Below are 27,305 nucleotides of genomic sequence, written 5' to 3' on the forward strand. Positions count from 1 at the left end.
AACTTCACATTTAAAACTCACACAAAAAAGTTAACTGAATATCACTGTGTGCTATTTATTTTTTATTAATACTTCTTTCGTAGGCCCACGTTGGTAAATTTCACAATCGTTTTAACATTACCAATAACACTCAATTAACAAATTCATTCTAAGCACCTCACACGGAATTTTAAACGAAAATATATCGACGATTAAGACAATGCGACACGATCAAATTTACAAACCTCCGTTCACTATAAGATATTTTCGGCAACTAACTGACTACCGATCGAGCGCAACCTATGGATTGGTGTAACTGACTTCTTGTAGCTTTGATCTGAATTAAATCTTAAGCTATTCCAACAAATATGAATAAACTTTATACAAGTATATATATACATAGACAAATTAAATAGAGAGCAGAGCTCAAACTATATGTATCTAAAATATCTTTAGTCTCAATGGATTTAGCATTATGATCTTTTAACTTACCATGCCGAATAAAACAAAAAAAAAGCTTTCCCACCTACCGTTTGGTTGCACTCTCCTTGCTGACTAACCACTGGAGCTCTATAAGCATGTGTGAAAGTTTTGAAAACAGCTGATAGAAGAAAGCTTTCACATTTTCATTTTATGACTGTATTAGTTCTCTCTGAATAAAGAGAATTAAAATAAATCGAGTTCGACGTTCAGCTCTTTTGTTTAGATTTGGATAAGAGACCAATACACAAGCAAGCTTTAATGGAATGTACAACATCTTTTAAGAAAGAAAAACATCTGTTTTTGTTTGGTAAGAAATAAACTTACCGTCACGTGATGACTATAAGGTAGAATTGTCATGCCAGAGGTCTTGGGTTCAATCTCTACCTGAGCCACTCAAAGTGGGGTTGGAAGATCTAGACTGTTAACGCGATATATCAGTTGCACTAAGTTTTCATAAAATGCTTGTATGTTTTTTATTATTTAACAGAACTTTTGAAAATTATTACGTTGCCAGAAATCAGCTTTATTTGTAATTTTTTTGGAGCTACTTTCGTCTAATAATTGCAAAAAAAAAAAAAACAAATAAATCCATATTATTTTCCTAAACTAATTTTAAAATAGCAACTTCCAATTTCCAATTTTTGCATTTTTACCCCCACTCCACCCCATCGAAATAAAACCTGCTTACGGCCCACAAATAAGGAAGTAAATAAAAATAACTTCAAATTTTTCAACCGGATAATACATATCAACATTTTTAAAACTCCCTTAAGTCTTCAGACTTAGCACAATCAAAACAAAATTATTTGAAAATAAAGAGTTCGTTTTTCTCTTAAATATATTTATATCTTATTTAATTCATATAACACTACTACTTTATTGAAGATGTTCGATTGACACGGCTAATTTTTTGAAGCTATGCCTAATTTTTGGTTGAAACTTTTTATAATAATTGAATTAATAGAACACTATTAATAGTTTTGATATTCAAATTTGTTTGCATATTTTAGAGTTTTGATATTCAATGTCATTGGATGGATACTAATGGAATATTGATGGCCCTCTTGGTGTGTGTGTGCAAGTGTGATTGAAATTAAAAGAAATTTGCATTTGAAATACATATTTTGTTTAGTAATAAAGATAGGAAGCCGGATGATAAAACTGTCAAAATAATTATGTATCTAATTGTTATTGGTAGAAATGTCATATTTTAAATATATATACATATATTTAAATATAAAATTAAATTGGCTTATTTAAATCTCTTCAAATTGATCCCATTACCAGCATTGTTTTCAGAATTACTATATGAATTTGAAAATAAATTTTATTATATAGATATAAACATTAAAATGAATGTAAAAGTCTTTGAGAGCGGACATTGTGTGTTTTTTATATTTCAGTAATTTAAAATTCTGAAAAATGCAGAACATATTAGATTAGATTAGATTAGATTAGAATAGACTTTATGACTATAATAATTCAGGTTTACAATTATAATATTTACAAGTCTTTTAAGACCTGGTTTTGAAACCGTCGGTCAGATTGACAGATAATCAAATAAAAATTGTATTTAATTTAATTTATAAATTCTTTTCATAGCTCGCATTGTAATAAAAAGTGCATTTAAAACATTATACAGTAGATGATAAATTTACGACAATCAAAAGCATTCCGTTCTAAATCTATTTCTATAAGTCATCGCAGTTCGAATACATTTATAAAGGTTGCTCCAGCCCAACATGCCATTTAAAATCTCTATTACTTCTTCAACATCCAATCGATTTCTGCCAAAATCGTCGCATCGAATTTCTTGTAAAATTGGACATGCTCCTAGAAAATGAGCAGTATTTTCTCTTTCGTGGGTGTTGCAAAGACCACATTCAAGAGGTAAGTCTGGCCTATGAGGAATAAAGTTCAGAGTCAAGATTTCGCCTCTGGCTCGTAAAATCGTAGATATTATATCCGTTGAAGGCTTGTCGTGAAAATAATTTGATTCACCTATGACGAAGTTGAGTCTGCTGTAGTATTCTCTATAATGTGAATCCTTGGCCTGGTTAGTGAAGTTCTTCCAATATTTTGTGTCGATTTTCGATAAAAGACAGTAAAACTGTCGTTTTAAACGTGTTATATCTTGCAAATCAAAATCAAACGCTTCACCCATAGAAACTTATCCACGATTGTACGAAATTATTTGAAACTAAATGGCTCAAAACTTTGTTTACTAGCCTTGACAAATCCATTTGAAGTATTTTTACAACATAATCAAAATGGGTCCTTAGTGTGTCGATGAACTTCATCGGTGGAATTTCACTTTCAATATGTAGCATGTAGTTCAACGTAGTTGAAGGAAGGGTAAAAATTCGATTTAAAAACAACCGGAGTAGGTTTTCGACATCCTCATACTCTTTATGGCCCCACACTTGTGCGTAGTACATCATATTAGACTTTGAAACGGCTTGAAATAATTTATATTTGTCGGATTGGTGAATAGTTTTATTTGCAATACATTTTTTTCACGATATACATACATACTCGATTTTATCATCCCCAAATACTTGATTTCTTTCACGACACTGACTCTCCTTGGTATTTCCACTCCTCATTACTTGCATATCTTCCACCCTTTTTAAAAATCAAATTTTTTGATTTGCTGAGATTGACTGCTAGGTTCCAAGTATTACAGTCTTCTTCCAATCTAGAGATAATTTTTTGGAGTTGACCAGGAGACTCGGATAATATGACGATGTCATGAAATGCTCTCCTCAGTCCTGAGGGACTCGACAATTTCATCTATAAAAAGTGTGAATCGAATGGTACTAAACGAACATCCTTGCTTTAGACCAGATAGGGTTTCAACGTCCCACACAGAAATAGCATCTTTTCCATACAACGCCTTCAAAACAAAAATTATTTTGGAAGAGATACCATAATTGGCAAGTTTTAGAAACAAAGTTTCTTTGTCGATGCTGTCGACGGCTGCTCTAAAGTCCACGAAGAAGGCATAGAGTTTTTTCCCACGATGAAGGTAAGTTTCAGCAATATTTAAAAGAACAAAAACTTGGTCCGTTGTAGAGTAGCCAGACCATGCACCAACTATCGAGGCATCAGTCTACTTAACATCGCATACAAAATCTTCTCTGCCGTAATATGTGAACCTCTACAGCCCGTCGTCAACAATCTGATAGGTCCTTATCATTGTGGTTTTAGACCAGGATAGTCCACAGTCCATCAAATATTCACTTTACGGCAGATCCTGGAAAAAACACAAGAACATCTAATCGACACCACCCCTTAACAATTGCTAGGCTGCATATGACAGCATCTACAGGAAAGATCTATATAGAGCCATGTTAAGTTTTGGAAACTTAACAGAACCTTTTGATGTGAAAATCAAGGTGATGCGATTTCTTTAACATCGTCCTTGAAAGAATAGTACAGTGACAAAGACGTTAACGTTAGAGGCAATAACTAGCATATGCTGATGACATGGAAATTTTCGAAAGAACTCAGCGTGATGTCAATGTGGCTTTGAGGTAGTTAAGGACTTCGTCTACCTAATCTCTGCCATGAACGCAGAAAACAACATTAGCGCTGAGATCAAACGCAGAATAACTCTTGCTAACAGGTATTTCTTTGAGCTAAGGAAGCAATTGAGTAGCAAATCCTTATCTTGAGAAACCAAAGTGTCTCTTTATATGACCGTCATCATACCTGCCCTGCTGTATGGTATACGGTGCAAAAGCAGACAAAAGTGAATGCAGGACTGATCTAAACACAGGACTCATGCGCCACCTTAAGTAAGTAAGTAATTAATAAGAGGTTTAAGGTTTCAAATTTATATTTACGAAGTACCACTGAAGATTGGTAAAATCAATGTTTGAAAAAATTATTTGACAAAAAATTACAGCTTTAAAAGTGACAGCTGCACAAATAGCAATGAAACCTTTCATTTAAAACCCAATAAGAATTTCTTTAACTTAAACAAGATAACATCACAGATCGTAACATAACATTTTGCTTTTGTTCATATCTCTTTTGTTTTTTAACTTTTCGAGCCATAAAATAAATGTTTGCAGTTAATTTAACAACAAAAAATACGGAAATGTAAATTAAACAAGACATTTCCAGACCATTATCTTAATTTTGTTTATAATAAAAAACAATCTTTGAAAATTATAATGTGCAAAACAAAATATTGGTTAAATACTCAAAAATTCCGTAAAACTAGCAGAAAGTTAAAGTATTTAATGATTTAGAGTAATAAGTGAGGTCCAAAGTCGTTAACGTTCTGAAAACATCTTCAATTGTTCTTTGCTTACTGATATACCCTTTTTCTTTTAAATATCATTATTAAAGAATATACTGATTTAAAAGTGTGCAGGATATGCATTTTTAATTGAATCTACATTTTCATAATATACTTTATTAATTCCTCTTCATAATTGCATTTGTCAAATACTGAAATATAAGAAGTGTCAAATATGTGGATAGGTTAGTTTTGTTGTAATAGGGAAATAAAGCTGATGAACAAATCATCTACTGTCATATTTTATATATTCTCAGCTATTAAAATTAAATGCTAATTATGTTCACAACTAACTTTTGGTTTTCTGATTTCGTTTTGTTTGTTGGTTGTCCCACTTTTGTTTTGGTACCACTGTATTAGGAAAAAAGAAACAAACATTCATATTAGTATTTTTAAAAATAACACTACAAAATACAATTGAAATTCGAAGTAGATGTGGGAAAAAATAATTTCTGACATTATTTGGTGCGCCGCTTTTTGTTTGAATGCCAATAATATATAAATTTAATATTGTGTTCCAAAATTATTTTTCTGGATGGCGATATTTTTTGATGGAAGATATTTTTTTTAAATTATTATATTGTTAATTTCTTTTGTAAATTACTGCAGTAAAAATGAAACTATGATCAATTGTTTGGATAATAACAATGTATTTACAACTTATATAGTATTCAAAAGGATAAATACTCAACAAAAGGTAAGAAGAAAAATTATGGTCAAGAAAGTTAGAACACTTTGTGGAATTAGTTAGGCTTAAGCATCTTGCACATGAGCTACGAACTGCGAACTAAGAACTGTGGATGTTTGCATATTTTGACTTTTCTTTCACATGAGCTTTTTTTCTATTCCCAGACAGCGACGAATTGTCAATTTATAATTACCCTTTTCAACAATCAAAGCAAAAGTGGTATAAATTTGAGGTTAAGTTGAGCGCGAACAATTTATTCGTTGCAGTGTGGATGGTACGTGGGACGCTAATAGAGTTTAACAGTTCGTAGCAACCAAACGGCAATTCGTTACTACCAAATTTTTTTTACAAAATAGTCTAGTTTTAAAGAACAAAATGCAAATTTTATTATTCTAACATAAGTATCAATTGGTTTCTTATAATTTAAATGTGCTTTTGTTTGAAATTGACTTTTTGAAATGTGTAAAATCACGTTTGTTCGTCCATTCGTTGATTTGTTGTTCGCTCTCATGTGCAAGTCACTTTAGTCTTTAAAAGTAAAGAAATAAGTTCCTAAAGGGATATAATAGTTTTTTTTTTTCAAAATTACATACTTCTTCACTTAAAAAATAAATGAAATATTTATTTTGCGAACAAAAATATTTATTTATAGAATTTTTGGTGTAATTAAAGAACGAAAATATGAAAATGAATTACAATTCATAAAAAAGTCGACATCTTTTTAAAATAAAAATAATTGTGTCATTCGAACTTTTTTACTTTACTCCTAATAAGAGGCAAATCTATGTGAAGTTGTGGTAAGATAACACAACTTAATCTACAAAAAAAAAAAAAAAACAGATTGACAATGTGCCACCACTCCCATTAAAATGCACTTTTATAATAGATTTTGAAGGCCTTAATTCAACTCCGAATTCAAAATTAAAGTATCACTTCAGGTTTTCGAGATAGGTCTTAAAAAAAAAACTATATGTATAAGATTTTTTAACGTACTTTTTTTTCAATAAAATCAGGGTGGTATTGAAATCTATGATTCTTTTCTTCAATATTCAGTTAAAATATTTCTATTATTATTATTTATATTGTTTTAAATAATATTCGAACAAAAAAAATTAAAAGTTGTTAGATTTTATCTGTCTCGCAAAAATCTAAAACAAAAACGCTAAACAGTTTTTGCTTGTATCGTTTTTAAAAGAAAAAAGCAAAACGGTTTGAGACGGTCTGTTGTCTTAGAAAATTCGATTAAATTAAGTTTTTAAAATAGGTATATTCAAAAATTCAAAAATAATGTTGAAAACGGGTATTTTTAAAATTGAACAAATAGTTAAAGATAGAGTTTAGGTTCGGTTTCGGCACTAAAAATTATATTCAAAACGTAATTTCCAAAACTATTTTAGTATGCAATTTGTATCGAAACGTCATATAGATTTAAATTAATATCTACTCATATGTTATGAGAATTTCCAGAAACTGAATAAGAAACTTAAGTGCTTTAAATTGTATTTGAAAGAGAAAGATTTTTACTTTTCAAAATCGTTATACAATTTATTATTATATTTGGAGTTTTAAGTTAAGCTTAAACAACCGTTTTTAGAGTTTTAAAGGGGTCTGTTTTAAAAAACTGATTTGTTTGACAAATTAAAAGGCGAAATTCGAATTACGGACATCTTAGTCCTTTAAAAAACTATTCTATTCTTTGTGTAACAAAAAAAACGTAATTTCTTCGACTGGTGCAATTTACATGGTGCAATTTTTCCCTCGTCTATTAAGTAACCAAGTCTTTCTTACCTGTATTTTATTCCTCAACCCACCTTTTAGTCCTAGTTTCCAAAAATTAATTTTAATCGTTCGCTAAAAACTAAATTTAAATATTACTCTGTAATACTTAATATTAATAAAATGTCTAAGCACATATAGAACATGATATTTTTGAAAAAAAAGAATAAATACCTACGCCACTGCTTTGAAAAATTTGGTATTTCTAAAGCATAAATTTCCCACTGATAAAACCACGTTGTGTCGAATGTTCCACATTTTATCACAACAAACATTTTCCGCGCCTGCCCATTAAAACACACTTCCCATTTTCCAATGAGAGCACACACACCGAAAAGGAACACAAACAAAAAAAAATATCAAAACGAGAGCATGAAAAATGCCACTATTCAAAATTGGAAAGCTAGAAAATTGTTGAAAGGAAAAGTTTTCAGTGGAGTATCGGCCACCGTCCAAAGCGTATCTCGATAACGGTAAATAAGAAAAGAAAAAAAAAGAAAAAATACATACATAAAACGGTTCTGTGAGAAGAGAAAAATAAAATTCAATAAGAAAAAATCATAATTTCCTTTGAAAAATCAAATAGCTTATTGCAAATAATTTCAAAACCAATTTATTTTGCCTCGAATCGCATAAGTTTCAAAAACTTAAATTTATTTAAATTACGAATTGAAATTGATTTTCAAGGGAAGAATTAATTTTTTCTGTATTCAATTTTGCTGTCGCATTCAGTGAAGTGTATCGAAATGTTCCCTCGGGAAAACGAAACCAAATGATTAAATTAAACAAAAATGAAAAACCAACGAGAAAAAAAACTATGTTTGAAAAATATGGAAATTGTTACTTCTTCTTGTCTTCGTCCTCATCGTCGTCGTCTTCCTCGCTCTCGTCCTCGTCGTTTTTCGGGAAAGGGGGTGCCCTACAAAAATCAGAGTTAACTCGTTGCACACACTAGATCACATACACCTAGGTGTATGGTCATCGATTTTTCAGTCAAACTTTATAGACAACCAATAAAATGAATTACCAAGGATATTATATTCCTTTTTCGGCTTCATTCCCTTCTGGGAATAGGTTAAATCATAACTTCTCTACCTACATGTCCTCTAACTTACAACTATGCATAGGTATTTTGAGAATGAAACAAAAATTTTGAAGTGAAAAATGTTTGAAAAAAATGTGTGTGTACCCATTCGAAGTTGGGCAGGAGGAGCAGCAGCAGCAGCAACAACAACAACAACAACAAAAACATCGAAAACCCCAAAAATGCTCGGCATTGAAATCCATAATTTATTTTGCTCTCCCTTCTTCGTCGTGATGGCCCTATACTCGGTTTATTCTTGTGCAGTGCCACCATACAATGATGGATTACCTAAAATCTAGTCCTTTGTGTATATCCACGGTATTTTATACGAGTACTTGTAGGCAGATGTCGAAGGCAAAGGCAAAGGCAAAGGAGAAGATAAAGCCAGTAGTATCACCTTCGTTGCCAAACCCTTAATTCGGTGATGAATTGAGTTTACAAAAGTTCAGACAGTTTCGAGGGGCAAAGGACCCTCGTTCGATTTTATTGTCACTTTTTGATATGCGATATCCTCTCGATTTCTATTTTTGAAACATTTCTTAGAAATAAGTTATACCCACCTTTGTGTTAACTTCACCTTACTTTACCTTAACTTACCTCATCTCACCTCAACTCGCCTGAACTTTTAGCTGTTATCTATTTCAAGTTTAATTATCTGATGAAAATCCAACTCGTTGCGTTGTTGTTACGGTTGCTGGTTAGTTGAAAGAGAAGAAAAACCAACAGAAAGGATACACACAAAAACAACAACGTTAACCATTGCCACTTACACAATATTGGTACAATGGAATACAATATACAAAAAGTCCTTATACACACTATTCGATATTTCCTTCATTTCATTTCCAACGCCTTTTCTTCCGAGTCCGACCGAAAGCGACATGACGACTCTATGACACACATATACAAACCTATTTTTGTATGTATGTCACTAACAAGCCCAAAATGAAGTACACAAAGAGAGAAGAAGCTCACAAAAACGCACGGCACAAGAAGGAGCAGGAGTATATACAATTCAACAGCAAGAACAACACGACAAAAAAAAGAACGAAGAAAAACCATTAAGGACATGGGCATAAGTGAAACCTGAAAGATCCTATCATTTCCGGAATTTGTTATTCATTCCATTTCCTCTCTTCAATACTCCTCTAACCTCCCCTCCTTATATCATATTCCACCACAACAAGTACCTTGCTAATGCTCGATTTCGAGGATGTCAAAATAAATGAAAATTATAATGAGTTTGCGCTTTGTGATTTGCGTTCTACCACAAACTATGCAAAATTGTGCTTTGTAATTACTAATTATAATCAATTGGTCAATTACATGAATACCTACCTTAACTATATCCAGCTCAGATCAGGCAGACCATAGAGCCACCCATTTGAGGGTGAATGTGAGATGGTGTTGTGTTTTTGAGTATAGAAGCTTTGCTGGAGGCGACGAGGGGGCACCTATCCAATCCTTCCGGAATTTTTGACACAATTTCCATTGTTTGCATTTTTTTAAAATTTATTTTCATTAAACATAATTATTTTTTTTAATTTAATTTTAGTGGGAATTTCATTGATTGTGTGAAAGTATGCATAATACAAAATTGTGAAAACGTGCAAACTTGTAATTAATTCAAAAGAATTTAAATTTACAATCGACAGCGGAAAGAAATTTCTCGATACGTGAAGTGCAAGTGAAGTGTTGAAATGCATTAATGATTACACTATAAATTTAGATTTAAAATTAATTTAAATAAGTGAAAAGTAAAATAAAATAGTTTTTAATCATTGCAAAGAAGATCTTAAAAAAGTGCAACATGAAGAAATTAAAGTGTAGTGATAAATTGTTAGATAAAAATAAAAATAATAATTTTATTTGATTTTTGTACTAAAATTAAATATTAAAATTTTAAATGCAAAGTTATAATTATAATTTTATTTGCTATATGAAGTGAATAAAAATGTTAAAAGAAAAAAACAATACCTATTGTATTTTATATATAAGTTAAGTTATTAAATGCTTACACTCTATTTAAAAAAATAATATACGTTCCTCTTGAATAATAAACCATATTAAGATAAACTACTACTACTTACTATTGCTACTACTACTACTGCTATAACTAGACACACACACACACACACAGAAGCCGTCTCAACAAAACCAAATTGGATTTGAATAAAATATTACATTTTGCCACGGAATCGGTAAGTGTTTAAATTTATTTATTTATTTTTTCTAAATTTTTGTTTGTTTTGGTTTTTTTCCAGTATTTTGGTTTCTATTGAAATTCTAATAAAATTTGAATTTTATTTGATTTTGAATTTTCGTTACTCGAAGTTTGCAAATATTATTGGATGGTAAATTATTAGCAATTACTGCCATCATAAATTGAACATCTATTGAGTTCTTCCTTTTCTTTATGTGGGGAAGTTGTATATTAATGAAATAGAGAACGATTGGAAAATAAGAGTTTATTATTTTGATGTTAACTTTAAATTTCTGAAAGGTATGAGTTGATGAATTTATGATTCTTTCCTTTTTCTATACCGGCAGAGTGATATTAGGAAGTTAGTCAATCATTTGGTTAGGTATCAACTAAACGGGCTTTAAAAATAAAACTGACAAAATTTACACTCTTACCATAGATTATAGCTATCATTGGTTTTCATCTGGATATTTTTTTTCATATGTTGATTATAGATTAACGTTGACAATGTCTCTTTTTCTTGATTATTCCAATCCAGGATTTCCTGATTGTAAGAAAGCATTTTAGGTTAGAGTTGAACATTAAAATTGAAACTTACAAGTGGAAATACACTGAGTTATCAAAAAGTGGCGGAGTCACACCTTATGATGTGTTGTTAAAATATAATCAAAATATTTTCTCAGAGATATTTGGTGCTTTAAAGCCTTCGAGATCGTCAGTAAACGGCAGTTGAAGTGTCTCATAGACTTTAATCAGTGAGAGGGACCTTTCATGGAGATCTGGTCGCACACTAAGATTCACGATACAGCACTACCGAATGGAATTTGTTCCCCTTCACCAAGATTGAACCGAGGGCGACTAGGCTATAGTTCTCTTCAGATGAATGTAATAGAGTGTGAAAAAGACCAGTTGGCAGATACAATTCGACAAAGTTGCCCAACGGGAAAATTTCAGAGGAGGTTACGTCATATGGTGTGGTCAGAACTTCCTGTTCACGATAGAATAGTGGGTGAACTCCAATTTTTACATCAAAAACATATTGGAAAAATATGTGGTTCCTTTCGCACCATTTATTGGTGAAAACGTTGCCAAAGATAAATCGATGTGATAGCTTGGCTTGCCATGATCCCGGACATGAATCCTATTGAACATATTTGGGATCTACTGAAAAAAAAATGATAAGGAAGTGCCTTGCTCTTTCCCAGACACTAAGCGGGCTGATATATAATCAGATTGAGGAGCGGTATAATTCGGACGACGTCGCGATCACAAGAAACGTTATTCAAGGTATGCCGAGGCAAATTAAAGCTTTGAAAGAAGTTAGGGAAGGCAATACCCACAAATCAGTGAACAAAAACTCATTTATTTTATGTTTTATTTTAAAGTTGTTATCATTTGTTTATTTTTTACATACATAGATTAGTAATATTAAATATTAATAAACAATACTGAATTAAAAGTATTTTTACATAATTTAAACTATTGCGAAATTTGAAGGTTCACCACTTTGTAACTCAGTGTAGAAAGAAAATATAACAATTTCAGTTGAACGATTTTGTTCGAAATTATAAACTAATAAATTGGCTGTTCATTTAAAACCATTTGAAGAAAAGTTTCGTGGAGCAAGATCAAAAATTCAAATTAAAATATATTCTGTTTGAGTATGTAGTTACATTTACATAGTTAAAGCAAGCTTCACAGAATTTAGAAATTGTTTTTTGTAAGTGATGATGCAAATACTCTCTGCTAATAACACCAACTCGAGCTAATATTTCAAAATATGAATTTTTTGTTTTCAAAAATCATTGAATATCAAAAAATATTTTTCGTCTAACATTTGTTTTTCAAACTAACAAAATTGCATTTCCGAAGGGCTGCTTAACAACTATCTAAGGAGTCAAGTTGACATATAAACACTCTTGTTAAAGTCTAAGCACGACATGTGGATGTGTGACCATACAGCATTTGTGTAAAACTCACCCCCGGTGGTTGTCATTTCCAATAAGTATTTCTGTAATGCGTGTGTTTAGGGTGTTTTGACTATCATAGTTGGCTATGATATTTATAGTGATTTATAATTTTGACCAAGTTGATGTTTATGTTTGATTTGAAAACAATTAAAGTGGTGATTCTCATCGGCTTTGTTGATCTTTTTGATGATTAAATGAAAAGAGTTTTCATCTCATTTTTCCTAACGTTTCGACGGTGATTGCCGTCTACTTCAGGGGATGTATTGATTTGAATATTGCAAAAACATTAAAAAACAATTTAAACAATTTAAACAAATAAAATTTAAAGCGCTTCCGTTTCGAAGACTTGTCAACTGTTAAATGTAAACTGTCTTTAACAGTTGATAGTTTTTTTTGTAAAAAAACTGTCTATTCGATTTTTCTCAAAATTTTACAGAATGTTGAAAACAATATTTTGTGTAAGATAAAATTAGTTAAAAGTCAATATCAAATTTTTGAAAAGATATTTCAGTCTAGAATCAATTTTTACCAACTTTGAGTAATATTTCTTTTAGATTTTTATATTTCATAAACAAAACTATCAATTCGATTTTTCCCAAAATTTTACCAGATGTTAAAAACGTTATATTTCGTTACAGAAAATTATTTTGGAGATAAAATAATTTTTTGTTCGTAAAATTTACTAGATGACAAATTATTTTTTTTATTTTTAAAAAAAATGTTAATTGGATTTTTTCCAAAAATGTACTCGTTTGAGTATTAAGTTACAATATACAATTTGAAATTCAATTTAAGTCTTTAGCGTTATTTAATTGTGAGATATTCAGAGTTAACCAAAATGTTCACCTTTTTACTTGCGACATATAGGAATTATATGGCAAGTTTTGCATTCGTGCAAAATTTCGAACTCGAGATTTTAATCAAACATTATTTTACGATGGTAGAGAAGTTGAAAAAAGTGGGTCCCGCGATTCCGTCCGGTCAGTTTTGTCTGCCTATCCACGGCTCTACAGCCTTAACCATTAGGTAGATTGAGTTAAAACTTGGAAGTTAAGGTTTTGAGCAGATTCGCGTTAGGCGTTTTTTTTAATTTGCTATGGTAAAAAACCAACCACGCAACTTTTTTCAGAGTCCTTTCTGCATCTTTCTGCATTATTATCTTTATACAAATATTTATTTGAAGTCATTTTCTTTACTGGTTCTTGATCTATGGACGACGAAAAAAAATTCCCTAACGTATGTTCACATGCGTGCACAGACATCTTTATAAAAATTTTGTATTTAGATTCGAGTGTCCTTGAAAAGTCGAGAAATGTCAAAATTTTCAATTTGACAAATCGGACCAATTACAATAGCTTCTAACTAAAGTTTTTGTTCTCTGTTTTTTATTGTTGTTAAAATTCATTTAAAAAAGTACGCATATGCCCAGTTTTTTGAAATACCTTTTGCTAAATGGTTAACACAAATTTAAATTACATCCCCACATAAAAGTACATGTGGCATAAATATAAAGTGGTATTCGTCTGGAAATCCTTTTTTCTTTATATTTAAGTTTTTGGATTACGTCAGGTCTTTCAAAACTCTGTATCTCAACAAAAAAAATTAGTTTCGAGTGATAAAAAGAGTATTTAGAAACACAAGTCTTGAGAAAAATTGTTTACATCAGCTCAACTTTTGTATGCATATTTTTACTCTTTCCATTAGGTATATTCAAATTCCTTGTACCATTATTTTTTGCTCAGATATTGATATTTTTTACCTGGGTAAACAAGAATTATACAATTTTGTTTTCTCATATCTTCGTAAAAAAAATGGAATTTTTAATTCTTTACATAAAATGGTTCTTAAACTGTAGTTGATTTTTACAGAATATTAGTTTCAAGTATCACAACTAGCCTGTTTCCTTTTTTTGAATCTTTCTATGTTTAAAAATCATTAGTTTGTTATTTTTGATCTAATGAAATGATTAAATAATAAAAAACAGTTATAAATCAAAATTGTACTCAAAACATCGTAGTATAAAATTCAAAGATTGATTTCATATAAATGTTTGGCTAAAGTGAAAAAAGTCTATCATCAATCAAGTCCACTCAACGTACCAAACCTCACTTCAAAATCCCGATATTTAGAAATTTTAGTTTTGATTCAAATCTTAAACTTTTATGAAATGAAAAACTAAATCCTAATTCCCGCCCTACAGGGACAAATTTCAAATTTCAAACTGTCTTTAGGCTCAACACTTATTTTATATTTATTTGTTCTCAAAGCAAACAGGAAGCACTTCCTAAATAAATAACATTAAATAATTGCCTTCTTGTAATTTTGATGTATTTATTGCAAAAAATCATCAAATATATCTCTATTCCTCTTTTATATATATAAAATAAACTTCCATCCAAAAACCTGTCGCCACAATTTCATAACTCAAAAGAAAAAAATAGTCTACAAATTGCTATCACCACCAACTTTATTTTAAGAAGAACAACAATAACAACAAATAAAATCCCTAACATTTAATTTCCTCACAAATTTATTTGTCTGTTAAATATCAACACAAAAGATCTTCTCCATCAGGAAGGACCAAGCAAGAAATAATAAAAACAAAAATTAAACGAAAAAGCCTCTCTCCATCACATGAATTATATAAGAAGCTCAGAAGACAACTTGTCCTAGATAACCAGACTAATAAATTATATGATAAGAAATATAAGACAGGGAAAGATTTCTATAAGATGTCATGTCAGAACACTACAATCTGACAACAAATACCACTATACACTGTTTTCATTTAGGATTGAATATTTTTGCAGAAGTTCAAAGGCTCCAAATGTGAATCAAAAATGAAATATCGCTGATTCCTTATGGCATCTATATGTAAACAAGCCAATATTTTGAAAGGTTTCAGCCTCCCCTTGTACCATGCATACCATACACTACAATTGAAAACCTCAAGTTGAACAAGACCAATAATGAAAAAAACTACTATAGTCTATCATCCTCCCCCGAATAAGGAGGATTGGAACTTATAACCATATATATAGAATAGCCTCACAGGGAATATTCCCCCAAAAAGTATTCCCATATAATTATAACTTCGACTCTCAAAGGACCCCAACAACGCCAACGATCCGTTTTCATCGAACTAAGAAAAATATATATAAAAAAGATGTATGATGCTGCACAACTTACAAACATCGAACAAAGCAAAAAAAATAAAGTATAAGGCAACTTTTTTATTTGTTTGTTTTCCAGAATAAAATGTAGTCCATATTACTTTTACTTCCCTTGGACAAAGGGTCCTTATTGTGCCATCAGGAAATAAACTTCTTCTTTTAAACGAGAGGGTTCGACCCGGAACGGAGCCATACAACATCGGCCCAGGATAAAATAAAAATACAAAATCACCCGCGTAAAGTATATGTTAATACATATGTAGATACACACTACCGCCACCATCATCATATAACCATTGCTGGATCCTTGATATGCTTGGGTATTTTTGTCCCTTTGACAGAACTGCTGCCATCAGCAACATAGCCTCGTCATCAATGTGTGCGCCTATGCTTAAGCTTTAGCCTTAGCTGTGCAGCCAAACGTTTCACAAAAACTAAGTTTGAAAAATAATTTGTGTAAGCCTCAACGCTAAGATAACCCAACGTCCGTCGTCTGTCCTCGTTCTGGCAGCAACTCAGATCGGCCTAAGCCACATTCACTATACAGCCCTCACAATACAAGTTAAGTTCAAACCTTAGCATAAAAAACGAATATCTGCCATATTAGGATATAGTGGAGGACGAAAAGAATAAACATCATTACAATACCTATATCTGTATACACACATTTGCACATTGTGACAATTCCACCTTGTGCGCCTTTTTGACGGCAGTCTTGCAGTTCCGCAACGGTAGGATAAGCTCGAGGATATAACGCCACAACATATAGGCATCAGGCACATCACATCACATCAGGGCAAGGGTGTGGGCGTGGGTGTGACTGTAGGGAAACAGCAACAAAAAAAAGGATACACGCTCTAAATCGGAGCGGATGATGAGGAGAGAAAACTGTCCTAGAAAAAGTTAAACCATTTTTTTCGTTTTATTATATTTTTATATGAATGAAGTCGAAGTGTCTTCGAAGGAGAAGCACAAAATATATGAGATACGTTTTAGCACCCTTATTTTCACAAGCTATGATGTGGGCCTCTTTACGAGTATGTTTGTGTTTGGGTGTGTGAATATTGAATGAGTGGCAAATCAATAGCTGGTGCCATGCCAAAAAATTCTCCTCAATCTTAGCCCAGCATCTTATTATGGAAAAATGAAGAGGAAAAAAAAAAAACAGGGAAACAAAACGACAAAAGAAGGAGCACAATTCCGTCGCCTAGCCGTGCCGATTCGATCCGATCCGACATGCCGCCGCCGCCGTGCCTAAACCTCTACCACCTACCAATCACTACCAGAATTTGGGTGCCTTCTGGGCGGCTGCTGGCTTTGCGGTCGGTGTGTGGTGGAAGCTTTAGACTTGTATACTTGTAATTTGGGGGCTAATATAAATATGACAGAAACTACGTTCAGTTAACAAATTTGTGTTCGGCCTTAAGTGCATGTCCTAGTTTTTTCATCCTTGTTTTTTCTTTCTTTCAATCAATTCACTTTGGAAATCGAATTCCTTTTCTGTGGCACAAAAAAAGATAGATTTTTAGTCTTTTCGACTCTTCGAATGTGCTTCTGTGTGACTTTGCCTCTGTTTTTAAGACGACTCTTTGGTGACGTGTTGTTGGCGTCACTGTGTTCTAAAAATAAATGCCACATTCCTCGATCTTGGATGCCACCGCACCAAGATAAGTTTTGGTAACGTTTTTAGGGTAATTGTGTTCTTCGTTTTCTTTTTCTTACAAGTAGAGGGTATAAGTTGTCACTTTTAGTCCAAGAGGAAAGCGAAGAACATTGCACTTTTCCCCGCTCATCTTTATATAGTTTGTGGAAGAGGTTATATATTCGGGATGATGATGATGGCGAGTAAGTTGCTTTAATTGAATTTTTGTCCGCCTAAGTGAGCTCGGTGGAGGAATAAAGGAAGATATTCTCAGATGCAAGAAAAAAAAATATGGAAGAGAAATGATTTCTTAATTGGATTTCAATGGCCCAGATGAAATGAGAAAGTTCGACATTATTTAATTAGCTATGTTGAACGATAGTTTTTTTTTTTGTTTTCTTTCTTACTTTGTCCCAACCCGAGTTAACAGAGAAGGATCCATAAAAGGATAAAAGTTACATATCCAAAAGGAGGCATTGTGAAAAGTTGTGCAGTTTGATGAGAATCGGCAAAGAGTTTTAAAGAACGAGAATACTATGTTTTTGTAATCAGAGTGAAATATTAAACTTTGATTGAATTAAAAAAACATTTTGTGTTTTGAGGCAATATATTAAGGATTTTAAAAACCTTGACTACTATTTCGTTCCTTATAAATAAATATTTTCTTACTTTATGCATGATTTTGGGTGTGTTCAAAAAAATTAAATAAGGTTAAAAATAAGAAATATTTAACCCGTGGCGTGACGGTTAGTGAATAGGACGTCATACCAGAGGTCTTGGGTCGAACCCCCGCCTGTTTTATCAACAGTTTTTTCCACGGGTACTTAATCTTGCGAGGAGTTGACATGAAAAGTGCTTTCTCAAATTAGCCGTTCGGATTTGGCGTAAAATTGCAGTTTCCTTCCATCCCGACAGCATTACTCACACATAGAAATGGTTGAGAGTGGTTAGCCATGAGGCCCTTATTCTCAACAGATGCCACCAAAATTGTTGTTTCAATAGATAGTCAAAATCCAACATTGGTTGAATATAAGGTTTTTCAATGAGGGCTTGTGTGTAGATGTCGTAGCGTTCTGTGTGGCACTTAGCACCGTCTTGCGGGAACCACATGTCGTCTAGGTCCATATTGTTTAATTTGAGCCACAAGAAATTAGTTATCATCGTTATGTAGCGCTCACTGTTGACGATAACCGCCTAACTAACGTCGTTTTCCAAAATAGTACGAACCAATTACGATGCCGGCCCAAAATCTTCACCAAAAGGTAACTTTTTGAGGATGCATTATCACCTGGTGAACCTCGCGTGGGTTCTTCCCATATACTGCAACTTTGTTTCATAACACAACCATTCATCCAAAAATACACCTCGTCACTGAAGATGATTTTTTGGCCAAAATTGGGGTAATCAACCAAACGATTCAAAGCCTAGTCAGCGAACAAACGGCGTTGTCTATGGTCCTGAACTTTGACCTTCTGGGTCTATTGGATCTTGTGCGGGTATAGGCTCAAGTCTCGATGCAAATTTCGAGAAGTTAAATTCTGCGAAGGCCAAGTTTTTATGCACGGCGAGGAATAGACTGCTGCACACTTTCACGGGCCACGGAAATGTTCTCGACCGATCTTTCTTGAAGTTACGGGTGTTGGCTGATTGTTTACTGAACCAGTCGTTTCAAATTTGGCAACTAAACGTTGAAGAGTAGACTGTAAGGAGATACCACATGTACCGTAAAATTTAGGCAATGAGCGAAACGTTTGAGTCAACAAATACTCATTTTGATAATGAGTTGTATTCTTTGAACGTTCTGTTCACTTGCCATGATAATTTGGCATAAACAACTGAATAATAAACAAAAGATTTGACTGATGTCACCAACAAAAATGGTCGCCGCCTGCGCCAAAATCTTCCACGCCAAAAAAACTATAGAAAGAAAAGTTTCAAGTTATTTTATTTTTAAATGATTGTTACAATAATTCTTTTATTTTTCAAGTAACCTGATATGTAAGAATCAATGCAACGCTAACTAAAACAACGGCAGTACAGAAAAAGTAAAGTTGCACATACGCCATGGAGCACCGAAGTGAAAATATGATTCATCTCTGAAAATGATTTTTCGTTGCAAATCAAGTTCGACGTTATAAGTGATCGACTAGCTTGAGGTCAAGAGTTGACCCAAGTTCTTATTTGTGGAATGCCTGTTTCTAAAAATTGACAAACCTAGGTTTTTTGTAACATTATGGGATATATTCTCAGTTGGTCTTGAGCTTCTCACACGATTTCAATTTATCACCTTGTATCAACATTTCAAATCTTCGTAATAGTTTCAAAAATTCCTTCCCGGAACTTCCATCACTAGGACCCAAAAGTGGTTTAATTTTTCCAACTCGACTTGAACATTAAATCATTCCAATAAAATTTCAAATAATCACTAACATATTACGTTTTTATTTTAAATTGTATATATGATAGTTGAACCTTACTCAAATATCTATTGAATTTTGATTGCAATATGTATAAATTTCAATCACTACCTTAAAACCTCCCCTACAAGGGAGTTAAAAGATCAATTTCAAATTAGGACTTTAGCTCGATTTTCCTTCAATGATTTAACCACATCGTTCCTGCAGAGAAACCCACACGTACTTTGCCCACCTTTTGAAGTTGGTTGTGACGTTTAAAGTATGTACGAGAACCTTTTAGGATACAACATGCCATAACGTAGTATATCCTCATAAAACTCTTGTCTAAACTAAATCAAATTTATTAGCAAAAGTTTGTGGCTGGTTTTCCACCAGTATTTTTGATGCTTTTACAGGGGTGCATATTACGTGGAAATACTTTATTCGAACTTCATAAATAGAGGTACCGCAGTATAAGCATAAATCTTACAGAATTCATTCCTTTTCTTTTTCTACTTCTTCTTATTTTTTTTCACTGGGTTTCACCCTCCTTATTAAAATTACGTAACATTTCCCCCCAAATAACATTTGAACATCTAATCTATGTTAGTTACATATATCTACATATAATTATACAAGTATATCCAACTATATGTGGAAGATGGAAAATATTATGTAAATGTTGAATCGTAAAAGTAATTAGAGTTCCTTAATTTTGCAACCTAATTAAATGGAGAGAGGGCCTTACGCATGAGTGAAAGCAATCTAATTTATTAAGGGAGGGTAAGTGAATATATATATATGCATAAAATTGCTTTGAGATATTAAAAGATGTTTTAATATTCGTAGTGTTAAGTCATACATACATGAAGCCCATTAAAGACTCGACAATATTAAATAGAAGTGGTTAATTAAAGCATAACTATGTACGTGTGTGATGTTTATCATATTTTATTAAGTAGATCGTCCTGATTTTAAAATTGTCCTTGAATATTCACTGACAAAACTTAATTGATGATGTATGATATATAATATGTGTATGCTTAAAATCTTGAAGAATGGTAACACTGACTTGTAGCTTTTAAATATTTTGATACAACTCATTATCTGACTCAAATTTAACAAGTTTAGTTGATGGACTTTGAGTAGGAAATTATTGAATTTTATTGTTGAATTCAAGCCACCAATCTTTCAAACATATAAATTGACCATGGCCGGAAGGTGAAGACCACTTATTTTGCAATTAGATTGGATTATAATTCATATACTTTTTTTACAAGTTAGCGTTGCGTCACCTAAATTTAGCGACGTGGTGGCCCTTCAAAGTCAACTCTACAACGTTTGGTGGATAAATTTGAGGCCACGCACCGGTTCAGTAAACAATCCGCCAACACCCGTACGTTCAAGGAATGCAAAATCAGAAAATCTCTGCCGTGCATGAAAGTGTACAACATAACCCGAAGCAGTCTATTCCTCGCCGTGTACAAGAATTCGGCTTTTCGCAGACTTCAACTTGGCGAATTTTTTGCGTCGAGACTTAGGCCTATACCCGTATAAGATCCAACTGACCCAGCACCTCAAAGTTTATGACCATAGACAACGTCGGCCGTTTGTTCGTTGGCTGGGCTTCGCATTGCTTGGAAGAGGACCCCAATTTTGACCAAAATATTATCTTTATTGACAAGGTTCATTTTTGGATAAATGGCTGTGGTAACAAGCAAAAAACGTTAGTGAGGCGGTTACCATCAACAGCGAGTGCTTCATAACTATGATAACTAATTTCATGACCTAGACGAAATGTGGTTCCAGCAGGACGGTGCTACGTGCCACACAGCAAACGCCACGAAATCTACACATAACATCTACCCGCCCTTAGTGAAAACCCCATATTTGTCTATGAACTTATTCGAATTTTGAAGAATTTTTTTTTTCGTTTCTAAGTTCAGCTAAAAACGTTAAAAGCCATCTTAAAAAAGTTATTTGGAACCTTTCAAAATAAATGCTAACCATGTCGATAACATCAAACACATGGTTTCTTTACGATCATACCTGATAAATTATATCATCCTCAATTGTTTTTGAAACTACGGAACTTTTCCCTTTCCTTTAAAATCTTTTTAATTTTTTTTGTTTGGTTTTTATTTATCTGAATATGGTTTTTACAATAGTGTCTGCGAAACCGAAGCTTGTCTGCAGAAGAATATCTATCACTTATATTAAAATAAAAGTAAGCAAAGGTTACGATTTTATATAGTGCAATTTAAAGCTCCAATTTAAAAAAAAATAAGTAACGATTATAATTTTTTTTTTTTATTTTTTATAATAAAATATATATGTAACAATTTTAATTCGTACAATTAATGAAATATTTTTTTAGTTTTTTTTTTTTTTTTGTTTTTTAAATTTTTGAATCATGACAATTTCTTTTGGTAGTCCGTTGACTATACTTGGTACGGTGTGTTGAAGTTTATGTCTTTCGAAGTTGTAGTTTCTTGGTATCTGTAAAATTCCTTATGCACGTCTTCTGGTGTTGAGTTGGTGTTGAATTGGTTGTTTGAATCGGTTGTCATCAAAGTATTCTTTTATGGTTGTCATCTTATATAATATCTTCACTACGAGTGGCTTAAAAAGTGTGTTGTAAATAGTTGTTGTTAATTTGATTTATAACTGAATTTTGAAGTTTTTGAATTTTAATAATGTGGGTTTTAGCTGCATTACCCCAAGGAAGTATAATATATCGAATCCTAGATTCCATCAACGAGTAATACACTTGGTTTAAAAATTCCTATTTAGTGCAAACATTGCTTTCTTTAGGTCCATCCCCAATTTGTCTATGTGTTTATCCCATATAAAGTGACTGTCTTTTACTACTGCCAAATACTTGTAGTTGCTTACAAATTCGATACATTCTTTTTGCGTTTAAGGGCATTCATTATTCTGTAAATAAATCTTTTGTTTTGTCGGTTTAAACTGTGGACTTCTGATATGAATAATTTTTGTTTATACCAATCCATTGTCGTAACACCATCTAAATGCCATGTTGAATTCTTTTTGAATTACATATCTTTGTTGCCATATCAAGAGAACCTTTTTTGCCATATATGACGAACGACAAAAGCCGTATCATCAGCGAAATCAAAGGGAATACTCTGTTTGAAGAGTCGTAGTAATTTGTAGTGTTTAAGACAAACAAAATTGGACCCAGTTTAGATTAATGTGGAACTCCATATCTCATCACTTTTTTCTCACTCACAGCATCTTTGATTTTAACACAAAATGTTCTGTTTTGAAGACATTCTGTCAGCCAATAAGGCATAGTGCCACGAATTCCAATTCTACTTGAGTGATTTACTGGCTTTTATGAATCAATGAATGTTGGTCAACAAAACCTTCCAAACATTTTTCAATAACTGGAAGAATTGATATAGGCCTATAGTTGTTTAGTTGGTCCTTTACTCCATCGAAAATCAGCCTTACAACTGCTGTTTTTAAGGTAGATGAAATTTTTGATTGAGTTATACTCAAATTAATTAATTTGCATAAAGTAGGAGCAAAGACATGCTTATAGATTTTTATATCTTGGTTAACTTCACCCTTTAATATATTAAAATTATAGTCAAATATGGCAAAAATATTCTTGGATACAACCCAAGGTAATAACTTGCCTTTGGTGCCCTTTAAAATGATTATTTTTGTATTCAATGGGCAATCCAAATTACGATTTACAAATTTTAAAAAGTATAATATCAATAGTTTAAGTTATTGTTAAGATATTCCGGACTTTAAACACAATTGTTTGATTTTTTATAGATTTTTTTTTAAATGTCAATTATTTTTATTTTTGCACGCTTAACGACAATTTTTCTTAAAAAAACTAAGTATGCCTTAAAACCGTTAATCTGTATCATCCACAATTATTCTAAAATTGTAAAGAAGCTTGAGGTCAACCAAATTTTCCCCTTTTTCCAACCACATATTACTGAAGTTTGTTTCTGCATCTTAATGTTATAATCTGTGAAACAAAATTTATTCAAAGTCGTTTTGTTGTCGGGGTCTTGAGTCAAGAAATATGAAAAACCATGTATTTCGATTCTAGGGACCTTGAAACGTCGAGAAATGTAAAAACCGTTTGCATAAACTTTTTGTATTGGATTAAAGTATTTTGATGAAACTGGAAACGATCAAGTATCTTGAATAGTAAAGTAGATTAGATTTCATTTAATTATTTTTACAAAAACTGATATTTCTTAAGTGGTTTATTGTTCTTTTCCTCTTTTATCTAGTTATTTAAAAGATAGCCTTTATATCATTTTTGTAATTAAAACCATCTTACAAGCTCTCCAAAAATTAGATGTCATCACTTCAATGGAAACTTACAACACTAAGGCATATCTATTATAACTCACTCTTCACCAAAATCGAGATAAATTTCATGGAATCTTGAATTCGCAATCAAATTCGTTTCACAATATTCAATCAATGTCTGTCAATATTGTCCACTTGAAATGAGTAGAGCTCTTACAATCAATCGTTCCACTCATCATCAGGCACAAAACGGAACGTTTAGCCATCAGCTTCCCTTAAAAACAATAACAAAAGCAATATCATCCCCTTTTGTGATGATGATGATGAGGATGGCAAAAAGGGTCCTTTCTTCTGTTTAACTCGTATACCCTGTGATATGGGATTATTAGATTTTTCTTTAATTCAAAATATTTACGCTGCTTGTGGCATTTTTCTTTCTTTTCTTCTTTTCCATCATCATCTGACACTTAATCCGAAAATTTGTTTCTTCTTTTGTTCATCGCTCGGTTCTTATTATAGACTCATTTCATACAGGGTTTTTCAGTATTCATAGAAACTTGCCATAATTAAAAATGTAATAAAGGATCCCTAAGCAAGGAGTAAAAGAAACAAAGTTTTAGGATTTAGCTTTGAAAGCGGTTTTTATAGTTTTGTTTGGAAAAAATGCATCATGTGAATTTTTGAGAAAATAAATAAGAGAAGTTTTGTTTTTCCTTTAGGCTAATATTCATACCAAATGAGAATCGTAGGCTCTGTCCGAATCACCCTGTTTTTCCTGTTGTTTTTTATTAATTCATTTTTTTTTTTAAATCAAACGAGAAATAAGCTCTGTTGACATTTATGATGACACTTTGCATCTTAAGCAAACTAATTTCAAACAGAAATGAGACTCGAGAAATGCCATAATTAGAAATGACTCAGTCCGCAGAGACACATCATCTAAGCGGCCGGGACGAGGTGGCTGGCATCCTCCCTCCACCATTCTCATCAGTAACAGAATGGAAAATGGAAAAGTGTTAATTTTCCATATACATATACTCGCTGCCGTACATTGAAGAAGTAGTACATATAAGGCATAAGGAGGATAGGAAGACTAACGACCTTCTCCTTTCTTCCATCTTTTTATACCTAATGCATGTGCAATTTTCCTCGACGTGGCACTTATACGTATCTGCTGCATCTCTATACATACCTAACCAACATCGCAGTGTGTCAGGAACTCAGGACTTTGTTCTTCAAACTTGTTGGCGTCACCTACAACTATGCATTCATAAAGTTGTCGGTTGGAATTGGAATGGCTGGAGGTTTGGTATGAGGGAGTCTTTAACTTCAGCTTCGGTGGGTTGTCTTTGCCACCAAACGCCCGTCGACACGCCGCGCCGCCGCCGGCCTCCGGGCCGCACCTCACCCCACCATCTCATGCTATGAGGAGTATGAGGAAATTGAATTTTCGTGGTGATGATGGTGACAAAGCAGAAAATGAGATAAGGAAAGCTCTCTTGTGATGCGAACGAACACTTTGTTGACAAAGAATTTTCCATTCTATGTGCTCTTTTCCGTTGAGACCACTCTTTGGTGCTTCACCAACTCATATACGAGTTAGGAAGGCTGTTAGGATGGAGGAATGGAGAGTATGGTGGGTGTGGTGTGAAGATTAATTAGGGCATTATGATGTCTTTTTGAGTGAGAATTTATTCTTTTATCTATAATGTGGTCCTTGAGGTGGATAAATCAAGATGTATGTATATGGGTGAAATAGAAATCCTTATTGTTTTCCATTTGTTATTGATATCATCACATCAACAATCAAAGATAAAAATCACGTTAAGGTAAAGTATACACGCAACCAAGATTGTTTTAACATACATGGACTTAAGTTTTAAAACAATGGATGAGTGTAATCTCTAATTATTGATTCACAAATTAAATCCCTTTAATTGTGGATACTGTGGTTTTGTTTGTTGTTTTGATTCTCAAGACAACCAAGGCCTACAAGTATATATGGCTGAATCATAAACAAATATTTGCTCTTTGGAGGGATAAAATAATAGAAATGTCATTCAAAGCAACCTCGAAGCAGGCCCACTGTAACGCAGACGAAGCCGAAGCTGAAGGGTGTTTGTGATTCAGCCATATTGCATATATAGGTTTTCCAGTAAGAGGTTGAATAGTAAATGTAAATTTAAAATTTGTCATCTTATTTCATTTGACAAGTAAAAACCTGTAGTTAAAAATAAAGATTCATTTACATTAAAATTATTAAAATTCACTACAAAATATTAAAAGTTTAATTATAATCGAAAAGATGTTAACAAAAACCTTTTAACTTTTGAATTTGGGAAAACCTGAAACACACAAAACATTAATTTTTGAAATTATCTGGTTTAATATTTTGGTTAATAGAATTTAAAACAAGATTACTTCCATTATGTATGTTTAATTACTGTTTGATTGGACGATTCGACTCGTTGATTAGATAGCGATGGAAAACCTGCAACCCATCAAAATAAGAATGCGAAGCCACTCTATATGGCAACGGGATAACCCTTAAGAAATTTCTTGAAGACATAGTACCTTCAAGTCGAATATGAGTCAACTAATAAATGGCCTAAATTAAACAACCTTATTCAAGGATTGATCTGACAAATTTCGGGAAAGAAATTTAACTTTAAACGAATTTGAAGCTCTGTCCGACTCCATCAAGATGATGAGTGAATGAACTTGAATTCCTGACGTTGCAGGTCAATCAACCAACACTCTAGACTTGTTTTTATCTATCAAACTCGAGGAAAACTCATGGTTCAATTCGGACTGTAAAGAGGTTATTAGGATCAAAGATTCAAGTTTCCGGATTTACAAAGCCAACCCCACTGAGGAAAACCGAAATAAGTTCAAACAAGCTAGAAGGACCTGTAACAGCCATATTCGACCAACCAAATTTTTGCATGACCAGAAATTAAGGAAAAGAATACTACATTGTCCTAAAGGTAGTAAAAATGTCTGGTCACTTGTAAAAAAACTTACGAATCATCACGTCATCCTCGATTCCAACGCTCGTTCACAATGGCATTCCCTGGCTCCATTGATAAAGCCAATTTGATTGCAGCACAGTTTGCTGTTAATTTTACGCTACCGGAGAATGTCATGAGTCCTCTTGTTCTTGAGAATGTAAACGATTCTATGGGCGAATCCTCGTTCACACTCGTGCATTTGCAAGAGTACTGAAAGAACTTGACAAACACAAATCCACCTGCCCGGATAGTACCCCCCCCCTATTGTTCTGAAGAGGTGGCAAAA

At 32.6% G+C, this 27,305-nt stretch overlaps 2 protein-coding genes across 13 annotated transcripts in view; one reads left to right on the forward strand and one right to left on the reverse strand.

The window, feature by feature from the left end:
- LOC129945703 (protein spaetzle 5) overlaps positions 1 to 258 on the reverse strand; it is a 36,721-nt gene extending 36,463 nt beyond the window's left edge. For both annotated transcript variants that reach the window (XM_056055565.1, XM_056055564.1), the window contains exon 1: positions 22 to 258. The gene's annotated coding sequence lies outside the window, so the exon portion shown is untranslated. The remainder of the gene's footprint in view (positions 1 to 21) is intronic.
- Positions 259 to 7,491: 7,233 nt separating this feature from the next.
- Positions 7,492 to 27,305, forward strand: part of LOC129944471 (potassium voltage-gated channel protein Shab) — a 187,204-nt gene continuing 167,390 nt past the window's right edge. For 2 of the 11 annotated variants that reach the window (XR_008781450.1, XM_056053921.1), the window contains exons 1-2: positions 7,492 to 7,758; positions 9,875 to 10,520. The gene's annotated coding sequence lies outside the window, so the exon portion shown is untranslated. The remainder of the gene's footprint in view (positions 7,759 to 9,874; positions 10,521 to 27,305) is intronic. The other 9 variants (XR_008781451.1, XM_056053920.1, XM_056053914.1 and 6 more) reach the window with 7 other exon arrangements.

This window comes from Eupeodes corollae, chromosome 2, assembly GCF_945859685.1.
Source record: "Eupeodes corollae chromosome 2, idEupCoro1.1, whole genome shotgun sequence".
In the NCBI taxonomy this organism is placed as follows: Eukaryota; Metazoa; Arthropoda; class Insecta; order Diptera; family Syrphidae; genus Eupeodes; species Eupeodes corollae.